Raw genomic sequence first — 13,018 nt, forward strand, 5'->3', positions numbered from 1 at the left:
TGTGTGTGTGTGTGTGTGTGTGTGTGTGTGTGTGTGTGTGTGTGTGTGTGTGTGTGTGTGTGTGTGTGTGTGTGTGTGTGTGTGTGTGTGTGTGTGTGTGTGTGTGTGTGTTTGTGTCCATTTGCCTAAAATTCCTTCTTTTATGAAGGGTGGTACGTTTGAAAGTACAATTTTCTTAGAAGGATTTGACAAAGGCAGTACCGGTAAAAAAGTATCATTCACAACAAGCCCTTTCTCTAACAGTTCAACGACCATTGAAACTTCTTTAACAGGGTTCCTGCACACTTTTTAAAGTCAAATTTAAGGCTTTTTAAGACATTTTTAAGACCTGAAGAAATCAAAATTAATACCGTACATTAGGGGTGTGCAATATTGACAAAAATATATCTGGATATTTTAAACGTTTTGTTGATAATAATTAGATGATATTTTACTGATTTGTGTTTTTGTGCTGGTGCCATGGCTGGTTTAGGCCTGTTGTTGACAGCAGACTCACGAAGATATTCATATTTTTCATATTCTATGCAGTGGTCAGTTCACAGCAGTGACAGAAATGAATAATTAATGTGCAATATTTGCCACCTTTAATTGATTTCCAGGGGCCTTTTCACCTATTATGGAATTTTTTTCTAAACTTATTTAGAGTTCTGCATCACCTTTTATGTCAAATACTAACATTCAAATTATTCAAATTAAATTATACAGTAATTATACTTATTTATACAATAATACTTAATTACACAATAATTATACAGTACCACCGTTACCAGTCAAATTAAATCATTCAATCAAAATCCATCTTTGCAGTGCAGAGGAGACGAAGCAGCATCAGAAGTGGCATTAATATTTACACTCCATTTACAATTGCATAAATAAAGCTATGAGATAGTTTTTTTTAAATCAATATTCAATATTTAAATATGAAATGATTTCTAATTTTAACGTTTTAATTAAAGGGTACTTTAAATATGAAACTAAAACCGCCAGTAGGCGGCAGCAAGTCACTGTCTACCGTCGGCGAGTTGAGGGAGTCATTCATTCATTCGACCGATTTGTTCAAACGGCTGATTCATTCGGGAAAGAAACAAGTGATTGTTCATTGAATCGTTAAAATGACTCGTTCAAAACGTGGATTTCAGTCAAGAAATCATCGGTGTCTGTTGCATTGAGACTCTGCTACGGTTTTCATTTTGAAATTCTAGTCGGCGAAATAAAGGGAAAACGAACAATATTGACAATATGGTGTCTAAAAAGTAACTCACAATGTTAATTTATTTTTAATTTAACTATTGTATAACATAAATATATCACACATGTGCACGGGAAAACGGCACTCTTACTGATCTGATATTCTAATATATGAACATAATATGATATAAATATAAGACAAAAACTAATTTGGGGACATAGGCCTACCTATAACTGCACTGACACATCACGCAGTGAAAGCACGAGAGACAAATGCGATGTCAGCTCACAGTGCCTCGTACATAGTTAAAACAATGATTACAATATCATAATAGACAATCGCACACCACTACGCACATAAAGAATGAACTTACGACTGAACTGACATTTGCCAACTTTCTTCTTCTCTCCTCTCTCGTGTGCAGGAGACAGACGTTATTCTGCCGCGAATGTGATGCGAATTGTCACGTGAACAAGCAAATCCACAAAGATGGAATAATAAAAAATAATACTATGCTAATTAGATAGTTTTAATTTGGAAAACATTTAGATATGTCTAAGTTGAAGTGTCATCTAAAATTTAAGACCTTTCATAAGTAAAAATAAGACTTTATAAGACTTTTTATGGCCTTATATTTTAAAAATCTAATTTAAGACTTTTTAAGGATCCGCGGGAACCCTGTTTAAGAAAAATAACGAGTGCTCTATTCATCCTTGAGGCAGATTTAATGTTTAAACCACCGACCTGCTCTCTGATCGCTATCAGTACGTCCTCAATTGACATGGAGTCATCCGGCGTACACTTGCAATCATGGTCCAGGGTCAAACGTGTAAAATCACTGCCTGACTCCATACCTACGTTCAGATTGCGCTGACCGTATAGTCAGCGCTCCGAAATTAAACTGACAATTTCACTTAAAAACAGTTTATAAATAAGGAGAAATGGGGAAAAAAACACAGGGAACGCCGAAAAAACAGCGTGCTCTGATGCAAACACTCCCGCCGCTACCCACAATCCTCAGAGAGAGAGAGAGACAGAGAGAGAGATGGAGAGAGAGAGAGAGAGATGGAAAGAGAGAGAGAGAGATGGAGAGATGGAAAGAGAGAGAGAGATGGAAAGAGAGAGAGAGATGGAAAGAGAGAGAGGGAGAGAGAGAGAGAGATGGAGAGAGAGAGAGAGATGGAAAGAGAGAGAGAGATGGAAAGAGAGAGAGAGAGATGGAGAGATGGAAAGAGAGAGAGAGATGGAGAGAGAGAGAGATGGAAAGAGAGAGATGGAGAGAGAGAGAGAGATGGAAAGAGAGAGAGAGATGGAGAGAGAGAGAGAGATGGAGAGAGAGAGAGAGATGGAGAGAGAGAGAGAGATGGAAAGAGAGAGAGATGGAGAGAGAGAGAGAGATGGAAAGAGAGAGAGAGATGGAGAGAGAGAGAGAGGGAAAGAGAGAGAGAGATGGAAAGAGAGAGAGATGGAAAGAGAGAGAGGGAGAGAGAGAGAGATGGAGAGAGAGAGAGAGAGAGAGATGGAAAGAGAGAGAGGGAGAGAGAGAGAGAGATGGAAAGAGAGAGAGAGAGATGGAAAGAGAGAGAGAGAGAGAGAGAGAGAGAGAGAGAGAGAGATGGAGAGAGAGAGAGGGAGAGAGAGAGAGAGAGGGAAAGAGAGAGAGAGAGAGAGAGAGAGAGAGAGAGAGAGAGAGAGAGAGAGAGATGGAAAGAGAGAGAGGGAGAGAGAGAGAGAGATGGAAAGAGAGAGAGAGAGATGGAAAGAGAGAGAGAGAGAGAGAGAGAGAGAGAGAGAGAGAGAGAGAGAGAGAGAGAGAGAGAGAGAGAGAGAGAGAGAGAGAGAGAGGAGAGAGAGAGAGAGAGAGAGAGAGAGAGAGAGATGGAGAGATTTTTGATTTTTCAAAATTACTTTTATTACAATAAAAAATACCAACCATTAAAACATTTTTTCACAGTTAATCAATTTTTACGAACTTAAAGCAAAACACAACTCTCCGTTTACAACTGAGCACAAGGCTTCTCTACACCATATAGATTCAAACTTCAATAAGTTATTCATTACTTTATAAAATCGAAAATCAACAACAATTCTAGACTTCACCATTACTTTAAACACTCGTACCACATCACTATCATTCTTTTGTTCCATATGATTTCTCCTACTAATGTATATGGCCATTTTTGCTTTTCCAAAGTTCAACAGCTGACATTCACCACTTGTACTTTTCACATACTTAAAACCACAAATAAAAGTCTGCACAGAAAACACTTCATTAAAACAATTAAAAATTGTTTTTAACTTATCAAACAACGGCTTTAGCCTAAAACAATAAGCAAAACAGTGGAAAACAGTCTCTCTGTTTGAACAAAAAGGACAATCATGACTTGATTCAGAATTTAAAACAGAGACGAAAGCATTGACTGGGATAGTTCCATGTAAAACCCTCCAATGAATGTCAGCTGTTTTTTTAGTTAATGGTGGCTTATATAACGCTCTCCACTCTGGTCTAACACCTTCATCCAACCTCAGAACATCACGCCAAGGTGTGTCCATTTTTTGATGTAAACCTTTTTTGTTGAAAAACTTTACACAAGCCTTATATAGCTGTTTTCCATTAACATCATTAAAAACTAAACACATACTCTTCAATTGTAAGAAGATTCCAACATGATCATTTAAACTGGGAGATATAACAACTTTAGGAAAGGAATCCAACTCATTAGGACAAACAAGTCCTTCACAATAGTCTTTGAGCGTATTCGACTCCTCAGATGTAAGAACAGATCGCAACCTCTGTAATATTTGAGTCATTGTTCGAACAGATTTCATCTTCAAACAAGCAGTCACTTCCTCAGCGTCTGCAAGTTCAGCTCCCACCAAAGTTACAAGTCCTTTTAAAGTTGTGATTCCAGCTTGAATAAGAAGTTCAGTAAATATGCTGCTTGTGCTCATTACATCCAGTCTCGCACCATATATCAGCGGTTCTTCCAACAACCAAAATAAGGAGTTTGTATTTTCAGACTTCTTTACATTAAAACAACTCCAAACTTTAAAAAGATTTTTATAGAAAACTGGTAAACATGAAGTGTCAATCTTTTTAGGATCCATTAAAAACAAGGATTTGCTGAGGTTCATCTCTTTAACAGATTTCAAAATGAGACTGGTTACTGTACTCCAACTTGCATTTTCTGAGCTTATCAAAAAACTCTGCAAAAACTTCAACCGAAATGCAGCAACTCTGCTTTGCAGATGGACCAGCCCTTGTCCACCTTCCTCTTTTGGTAAATACAAAATGCTTTGTATTACCCAATGTAATTTGTCCCAAAAGAAATCGACCAAAATTGATTGTATCTTTGCCAACAAATAAGTTGGTGGATCGACACAAGCCAACCGATGCCACAAAAAAGATGCAACCAAATTATTTATTATAATCACCCTTCCTCTATAAGACATAGTTGATTTCAGCCACTTCCACTTATCCAACCGTCCTTTTATCTTCTCAATCACTCCTTCCCAGTTCTTCTGCACAGTCACTTCATCACCCAGATGCACCCCCAGATATTTAAAACCATTTTTATTCCATATTAAACCACCTGGTAGATCTGGCGTTTTTTCTTTCCATTTTCCCAACAGCACTGCATCACTTTTTTTCCAATTGACTTTTGCCGAAGAAATAGATTCAAAATCATTGGCTATTCTTATTAAACTTTGTATGTCTTTATGGCCTTCAATCATTACAACAATATCATCAGCATACGCAGATAACTTAATTGCATTATCACATTTTGGAATTACTAAACCAATCAGCTCTTTTCTTAATTTATTTAAAAAAGGTTCTATTGCCAGTGCATACAGCATTCCGGACAAAGAACAACCTTGTCTGATCCCACGCTTAACCTTAAAAGGAGCGCATAAGCCACCATTAAACTTCAACACACCCTCAATGTCATTATACAAAGTCTTGATTTTATCACTAAAAATAGAATTAAAACCGAAAGCTTTCAAAACTTTCCATAAATAATCATGTTCAACACGATCAAAAGCTTTCTCTTGATCGATGGAAATCAAGCCTGCATTTAAACCAAATATTTTGACTACTTCAAAAATGTCTCTAACTAAAGAAACATTATTGAATATTAACCTGCCAGGGATGCAGTAAGACTGATCAGGATGTATAACCTCTTCTAAAACCTTTCCAAGTCTTGTTGCTAACACCTTCGAAAGGATTTTATAATCACAACACAACAAAGAGACAGGTCGCCAACTTGTTATTTGAGTTAAATCACCTTTTTTTGGTAAAAGAGTGAGAACTGCTCTTCGACAGCTTAAAGGTAGACATCCTTCAGTTAAACTAATATTCAAAACTTCCAATAAATCCTCACCTATTATACTCCAATAAGACTTATAAAACTCAATTGGAAGTCCATCTATTCCAGGAACTCGACCACATTCCATGTTTTGAAGATTCTTATACAACTCTTCCAAAGTTATGGGTTTATTAAGATCCTCATTAGATTCTACAGAAATCTGGGGTAAATCTCTAAAAAAAGATTGTTCTATACACTGATCTTCTTTGGACTCATTTTTATACAACTTTTCATAAAAACGAACTGCTCTCAAACGCATTTCAATTGGATCTGAAAGTAAAATCCCACTCTCAGATTGTAAAACGTTAATAAAACGTCGTTGCCCATTTTTCTTTTCTAACCCAAAGAAAAATTTGGATGGAGCATCCATCTCATTTGAGTTTTGAAAACGTGATCTTATTAATGCTCCTTGTGCTTTTAACCCCAACAGATCCGATAAAGCAGATTTTTTATGTTTAAAGTCATCAATAAGGTCTTGATTTCCAGTTTGTGTTGAACTTTGAAGTCTTAAAACTTCAGCTTCTAAAATCTGAACAGATCTAGTCAATTCTTTAGTGACATTCAGGGTGTATTGTTGACACAGTTGTTTTATTCGAACTTTTCCAAACTCCCACCAGTTCTTTAAAGATTGAAAATCATTCTTTTCCCTTCTAAAATTTATCCAAAAACAATCTAAAATTTCTTTGAAATGACTATCTTCTAAAAGAGTGGTATTAAGATGCCAATATGCACTATTTGGTTTAACAGAATTCATAGAGATTTCGTATCCTATTAAACTGTGATCTGAGATACCAACCGGAGAAATAAAACATCTTTTAAAAATATTAAGATGATGTTTAAAAACATATAACTTGTCTAACCTTGCTAATGATAACAAGTTATCACGAGCATGCACCCAAGTATATTGTCTAACATCTTTATTAAAATTTCTCCAAACATCACTCAAATCATGCGTTTCAATCATTTGAATGAGTCTCCTGCGTGATGGCATATGTGGCTCAATATGATTTCTGTCTAAACTGCTTACAGCACAATTAAAATCACCCCCCAAAAACAAGTATTCTTCCCCTTTACACTCTTCCAAAGTTTTACAAAGAGTATCTAAAAAACACATTCTTTGTATTGGTTGACTTGGGGCATAAATACAAATAAAAATAAATACAGAATGCTCAAAGTTCGCAATCACTTTTAAAATTCTTCCTTTAATAATCTCCTCCATTTTAAATGAACTGGGAACAAAGTTCTTATCAAATAAAATACCAACACCACCACTGAGGGAAGTATTATGGCTTAAAAAGGATGAACCATTCCATTCTTTGAGCCATTCAACAGCATTTCTATCATCACTATGGGTCTCTTGCATGAAAAAAACATCAATTTTTTTCTGTCTCACTACCTCATATATTTCCAATCTTTTCCTTACATCTCTGGCTCCATTCACATTTAATGAGGCAATGCGAAATTCACCCATAGCTTGGAATAAGATTATCCATAAAAAGCTGAGTAAGAGACAGGTCCCATGCATCATTAAATTAGTCTTCATTATCGCCATTAGTCAATTGATTTTGAACTTTGGTGACAAATTTCTTAAGACGATACACTTCTTTATCTAAGAAACATCCTTCAGTCATTGAACTCTTAGTCACTTCAACAAATCTTTTAAGATTTGGAAAGTAATCAACGACTTGTACACCTCTCAGATTTTTTGTCACTCTTAAAAAGGACTTGATTTTTTCAGTGCTGCAGTCGTGACATGGCCAATCACTCTGAGAACACATCGAAGCAGTGGAATCAGAAGAGTCACTCTCACTTCCAGCACCCTGGTCAGATTCACTGGCCTGTGCTTTTGTTTTTCTTACTTGTTTATTAACAATACAATCGCTTCTCATCTTCCTTTTCAGGGGTGTTTTAAACAAGCTTTGATCTACTTCCATCAATAAAACATTATCCTGCTTATTCGGACTTTCAGCGGCAGAATCAGCATCGTTCATCTGACTCACTGGAACCGACTCACTGTTCTCATTAGACTCATTTTCCACCGAATCTAACTGTTCAGTGACCTGTTCTTCAATTACATTTTTTCCATTTCTTATTTCGACTGCAGGCTCCTGATTTACCCCAACATCAGTAGAGCTTAATTTATCAGCCTCTTTAGAATGAACCACTTCAGGCTGTACACCCGAAGGCCCCGGTTTATTGACATTCGCGTTCACGTTACCGGTCGGACAAGCACGAATCTGATGACCCGTCTTTCCACATCCAAAACACCTCATAGAGTCAGTCGACACAAATACTGTGTAATCAAAATCATCTATTCTGAATTTCAAATTCAGATCAAGTTCATTCCCATTGTTTAAAACCATGTAAGTAAATCTTCTAAAGGAAACAACATGTTTCAACAGTTCAGACTTGCTAGCAATAGCGATCTTCTTAACAGGTGAAACAAGTTTACCAAACCGCGAAAGTTCTCTTACCAACACTTCATCCTTGATAAAAGGTGGAACATTGGACAAAATCACCTTTTTAGCTGGTGTGGACAGGGGGAGTACAGATGCAAATGAACCCCGCAATTCAATGCCCTTTACCACTACCTCATTTGCCTTTTCCACTGTGCTCAAAAAAAGTACAATTGCATTGTTCATCTTTGAAGCAGCCAAAACGCATGCATGCCCAATCACATTTCCAACAGCTAAACTACATTCCTCTGCAGTTCCCGCCGCCACGATTTTAACTCCATGCCGACGCGTGAGGGAATCTAAAACTCCACCTGTGGGAGCCGCCATGGTGTACGAAAACACCGGCGTAAAACGCCCTCAAACCAAATTTATCACCCAGTCGCAACACATACAATTTTAACAAAAACACACACAAACAAAAACACCTACAACATAAAAAATAGAAGTTTGAAAAAGAAGCCACAGCGGGCACAAACACAGCTCGCACTCACCACGCACTCCACACTCTCACCTTCGCTCGCACATGCGCACAGAGAGAGAGAGAGAGAGAGAGAGAGAGAGAGAGAGAGAGAGAGAGATGAGAGAGAGAGAGAGAGAGAGAGAGAGATGGAAAGAGAGAGGGAGAGATGGAGAGAGAGAGAGAGATTTTTGATTTTCAAAACCCTTTTTATTACAATTTACACAACTATTATTACAAACTGCCTAACAACATCATTAAATAAAAACCAATAAAAAAAAAATCTTAAAAAATAGAAAACAGCAACTCTTCTTCAACAATTTCACAAAGAACCTTATTTAAACACCATCTTACCTCAAAGGATAAAAAATCATGCATTAATCTATAATAATGATAATCAATCAAAATCCTAGATTTGACTAATTTTACAAAAATTGCTACCAAACTGTTGCAAACATTTTGCTCAATTGTTTCCTTTCTTGTGGTATAAATCGCCATTTTTGCCTGACCCAGGGTTTCCCGCAGAAAATGTGTTAGTTAAGGTGGTGGTGGTGGTGGTGGGGGATTTGGAATTGCATAACCAATTGTTTAGAGTGCCGTACCCCTCTTCCACTTAGACTGCAGTCACACCTTTTCCATTAAGGGACAATATTTGCCCCCTTTAATCAATTTTTCCATTTCATTTTTTTACCTTTGTAATACCTTTAAAAAATAAATAATTCCTTAAATAAAACAATGTTCAATAAATAGGCAATGTTAAAAATGTCACAGTGTTGGGTTTGTGTTCCCCTGATGTCCACTAGATGTCCTCCTTTCCCACGGTGTCCTTCACTTATGAACTACATTTCCCACGATCCTTTGTCTCATCATTGCACTCAGCTGTTTCTTATCACTGATCATTGCACTCAGCCAATTCCCCATTATCATTGTCGATTCCCTGTGTATATAACCCTGTCTGTTTCAGTATGTGTCACGGAGTCCTTGTATTATGTCCCCACACTTCCGTTATTTGTATCATACTGGTTCTCGTTTGTATTTTATGTTTTGGATTGCCTTATTGGACTTTTGACCCCTGCCTGGATGACTAAGAGTTTGGATTGCCCTTTTATATTAAACTACTGCTTTTGGATTTTCTGCCTCCAGTGTGTGTTCCGTGACAGAAGGACTCCGTCACACAAGATCCAGCGGTATGTTTCTCAATATCTCTTCCCCAGCCACCGAGCGGGAGAGAAGGGAGTTTTTTAAGGGGACCCGATTAGTTAAGTTTCGTGGAACCCGTGGAGGTCGCAGTGGAGGAGGTGGTCGAGAGCCTGTTCACGTCCCGTCTGCCCAGTCAGAGACTGTTCACGTCCCGTCTACCCAGTCAGAGACTGTTCACGTCCCGTCTGCCCAGTCAGAGAATCTTCACGTTCCGTCTGCCCAGCGAGAGACTGTTCACGTTCCGTCTGCCCAGCGAGAGACTGTTCACGTCACGTCTGCCCAGCGAGAGACTGTTCACGTCACGTCTGCCCAGCGAGAGACTGTTCACGTCACGTCTGCCCAGCGAGAGACTGTTCACGTCACGTCTGCCCAGCGAGAGACTGTTCACGTCACGTCTGCCCAGCGAGAGACTGTTCACGTCACGTCTGCCCAGCGAGAGACTGTTCACGTCACGTCTGCCCAGCGAGAGACTGTTCACGTCACGTCTGCCCAGCGAGAGACTGTTCACGTCACGTCTGCCCAGCGAGAGACTGTTCACGTTCCGTCCGCCTTCCTGGGCCGGGACTATCTGGAGCGTCTGGCTCGGATCCTGGACATGCCCGTGTCTGCTGTTCCAGAGCCGGAACCAGTGTCTGCTGTTCCAGAGCCGGAGCCGGAGGCAGAGCCAATGGCCGTTCCAGAGCCGGAGGCAGAGCCAGTGCCCATTCCAGAGCCGGAGGCAGAGCCATTGCCGGTTCCAGAGCCGGAGGCAGAGCCATTGCCGGTTCCAGAGCCGGAGGCAGAGCCAATGCCTGTTCCAGAGCCGGAGGCAGAGCCAGTATCCGTTCCAGAGCCGGAGGCAGAGCCAGTGCCGTCTGCCTTCTTGGATCTGGACTATCTGGAGCGTCTGGTTCGGATCCTGGACATGCCCATGTCTGCTGTTCCAGAGCCGGAGCTAGTGTCTGCTGTTCCAGAGCTGGAGGCAGAGCCATTGCCCGTTCCAGATCCGGAGGCAGAGCCAATGCTTGTTCCAGAGCCTATGCCTGTTCCAGAGCCGGAGGCAGAGCCAATGCCTGTTCCAGAGCCTATGCCTGTTCCAGAGCCGGAGGCTGAGCCAATGCCTGTTCCAGAGCCGGAGGCTGAGCCAATGCCTGTTCCAGAGCCGGAGGCTGAGCCAATGCCTGTTCCAGAGCCGGAGGCTGAGCCAATGCCTGTTCCAGAGCCAGTGTCTGTTCCAGAGCCAGTGTCTGTTCCAGAGCCAGTGTCTGTTCCAGAGCCAGTGTCTGTTCCAGAGCCAGTGTCTGTTCCAGAGCCAGTGTCTGTTCCAGAGCCAGTGTCTGTTCCAGAGCCAGTGTCTGTTCCAGAGCCAGTGTCTGTTCCAGAGCCAGTGTCTGTTCCAGAGCCAGTGTCTGTTCCAGAGCCAGTGTCTGTTCCAGAGCCAGTGTCTGTTCCAGAGCCAGTGTCTGTTCCAGAGCCAGTGTCTGTTCCAGAGCCAGTGTCTGTTCCAGAGCCAGTGTCTGTTCCAGAGCCAGTGTCTGTTCCAGAGCCAGTGTCTGTTTCTGTGTTTGTGTCTGTTTTTGTGACTATTACAGTTCTTGTGGCTGTTCCTGAGCCGGTGTCTGCTGTTCCTGAGCCGGTGTCTGCTGTTCCTGAGCCGGTGTCTGCTGTTCCTGAGCCGGTGTCTGCTGTTCCTGAGCCGGTGTCTGCTGTTCCTGAGCCGGTGTCTGCTGTTCCTGAGCCGGTGTCTGCTGTTCCTGAGCCGGTGTCTGCTGTTCCTGAGCCGGTGTCTGCTGTTCCTGAGCCGGTGTCTGCTCCGCCCTGGCCGCCCGAGGGGTCTTCGCCGCCCTGGCCGCCCGAGGGGTCTTCGCCGCCCTGGCCGCCCGAGGGGTCTTCGCCGACCTGGCCGCCCGAGGGGTCTTCGCCGACCTGGCCGCCCGAGGGGACTTCGCCGCCCTGGCCGCCCGAGGGGACTTCGCCGCCCTGGCCGCCCGAGGGGTCTTCGCCGCCCTGGCCGCCCGAGGGGTCTTCGCCGCCCTGGCCGCCCGAGGGGTCTTCGCCGCCCTGGCCGCCCGAGGGGTCTTCGCCGCCCTGGCCGCCCGAGGGGTCTTCGCCGCCCTGGCCGCCCGAGGGGTCTTCGCCGCCCTGGCCGCCCGAGGGGTCTTCGCCGCCCTGGCCGCCCGAGGGGTCTTCGCCGCCCTGGCCGCCCGAGGGGTCTTCGCCGCCCTGGCCGCCCGAGGGGTCTTCGCCGCCCTGGCCGCCCGAGGGGTCTTCGCCGCCCTGGCCGCCCGAGGGGTCTTCGCCGCCCTGGCCGCCCGAGGGGTCTTCGCCGCCCTGGCCGCCCGAGGGGTCTTCGCCGCCCTGGCCGCCCGAGGGGTCTTCGCCGCCCTGGCCGCCCGAGGGGTCTTCGCCGCCCTGGCCGCCCGAGGGGTCTTCGCCGCCCTGGCCGCCCGAGGGGTCTTCGCCGCCCTGGCCGCCCGAGGGGTCTTCGCCGCCCTGGCCGCCCGAGGGGTCTTCGCCGCCCTGGCCGCCCGAGGGGTCTTCGCCGCCCTGGCCGCCCGAGGGGTCTTCGCCGCCCTGGCCGCCCGAGGGGTCTTCGCCGCCCTGGCCGCCCGAGGGGTCTTCGCCGACCTGGCCGCCCGAGGGGTCTTCGCCGCCCTGGCCGCCCGAGGGGTCTTCGCCGACCTGGCCGCCCGAGGGGTCTTCGCCGCCCTGGCCGCCCGAGGGGTCTTCGCCGCCCTGGCCGCCCGAGGGGTCTTCGCCGCCCTGGCCGCCCGAGGGGTCTTCGCCGCCCTGGCCGCCCGATGGACTTTGCGTCTCGCCCTGGCCGCCCGATGGACTTTGCGTCTCGCCCTGGCATCCCGATAGACTTTGTGTTTACCCCTGGATGCCCGATAGATTTTTTGTTTTGCCCCGGTCCCCGGTTAAACCCTCACTCCTTGTTCCTGTCTCCCTTCATGGACCTGGCCCACCTTCCCTCCCCCTGATCCTCCACCGTTCCACCTCCCTCCTGAACCTCTTGTATTATATTGTGTTGTGTTTTCTGTGTTTCTTGTTGTTGTCATGGAGCGTCTGGTAGCCGCTCCGTAGAGGGGGGGTTATGTCACAGTGTTGGGTTTGTGTTCCCCTGATGTCCACTAGATGTCCTCCTTTCCCACGGTGTCCTTCACTTATGAACTACATTTCCCACGATCCTTTGTCTCATCATTGCACTCAGCTGTTTCTTATCACTGATCATTGCACTCAGCCAATTCCCCATTATCATTGTCGATTCCCTGTGTATATAACCCTGTCTGTTTCAGTATGTGTCACGGAGTCCTTGTATTATGTCCCCACACTTCCGTTATTTGTATCATACTGGTTCTCGTTTGTA

The 13,018-nt window shown here is 44.0% G+C and overlaps 1 protein-coding gene across 1 annotated transcript in view; it reads right to left on the bottom strand.

The window, feature by feature from the left end:
- LOC143724250 (NACHT, LRR and PYD domains-containing protein 3-like) overlaps positions 1 to 13,018 on the bottom strand; it is a 391,005-nt gene that overhangs the window by 264,317 nt on the left and 113,670 nt on the right. The gene's annotated exons all lie outside the window — the stretch shown is intronic.

This window comes from Siphateles boraxobius, unplaced genomic scaffold (genome assembly GCF_051911475.1).
Source record: "Siphateles boraxobius isolate OS27281-9 unplaced genomic scaffold, OSU_SipBor_1 70, whole genome shotgun sequence".
Classification (NCBI taxonomy): Eukaryota; Metazoa; Chordata; class Actinopteri; order Cypriniformes; family Leuciscidae; genus Siphateles; species Siphateles boraxobius.